Source organism: Echinops telfairi, unplaced genomic scaffold, assembly GCF_000313985.2.
Source record: "Echinops telfairi isolate 266 unplaced genomic scaffold, ASM31398v2 ScPeMD7_7;HRSCAF=31, whole genome shotgun sequence".
In the NCBI taxonomy this organism is placed as follows: Eukaryota; Metazoa; Chordata; class Mammalia; order Afrosoricida; family Tenrecidae; genus Echinops; species Echinops telfairi.
Genome location: NW_022103904.1, coordinates 14,038,664 through 14,039,905, shown reverse-complemented (window position 1 = coordinate 14,039,905; position 1,242 = coordinate 14,038,664).

Sequence of the window (1,242 nt, the reverse complement as noted above, 5' to 3'; positions counted from 1 at the left end):
AGGGAACAACAAACCCAGGGACAAGGGAACAAGAAATGATCAGAAATCAATGGCTTCGATGGTGTAGGCTTCCTGGTGGGGCTGATCAAGGGCAAGGTAGCTGAAAGGAATTACCAAATAACTGAATGAAGGCAGAACAGGATAGTGGGACAAGAGGAAAGTAAAAGGAAATAGAGGAAACAACTAGGAGGCAAAGGACATTTATAGAGGTCTAAATACAGGCATGTACATATATAAACATAAATCTATGTACATATATTTATATGTTAAGTATTAAGGTAGAAGATGGACCGTGGGCCTTTACTCAAGTACTCCCTTGACACAAGAACACTTTGTTCTAATAACCCAGGATTCTGTGATGCTCACTTTCCCAACACGTTTGCTGAAGACAAAATGGGTGCATAAGCAAATGTAGTGAAGAAAGCTGAGGATGCCTAGCTATCAAAAGATATAGCATCTTGAACTTAAAGGCTTGAAGATAAACAAGCAGCCATCTAGCTGAGAAGCAACAAAGCCCACATGGAAGAAGCACACCAGCCTGTGTGATCATGAGGTTTTGATGGGATCGGGTATCAGGCATCAAAGACCTAGAGCAAAAGATTATATTAATGTGAATGAGGGGGAGAGCAGAGTGGACACCCAAAGAGCATCTGGAGACAATTGGACATCCTCTCACAGAAGGGTCATAAGGAGGAGATGAGCCAATCAGGGTGCAGTATAACACTAGTGGAACATACAACTTTCCTCTAGCTCTTTAATGCTTCTTCCCTTCCACTATTATGATCCCAATTCTACCTTATAAATTTGACTAGACCAGGGCATGAACACTGGTACAGATAAGAGCTGGAAACACAGGTAATCTAGGACAGACAAACCCTTCAGGACCAATAATGGGAGTAGTGATACCAGGAGGGTAAGGGGAGGTGGTGGGAGAGCAGGGGAACTGATCACAATGATTGACATATAACCCCCTCCCAGGGGTAAGGACAACATAAAAGTTGGTGAAGGAAAACAATGGTTGGTGTAAGACATGAAAAAATAATTCATAATTATCAAGGGTTCATGAGAAAGAGTAGGGGGATGAATTGATACCCAGGGCTCAAGTAGAAAGAAAATGTTTTGAAAATGATGATGGCAAATATGTACAAAGGTGCTTGACACAAATGATGGATGTATGGAATGTGATTAGAGCTGTAAGAGTCCCCAATAAAACAATTTTTTTAAATGATGTACATAGACAAG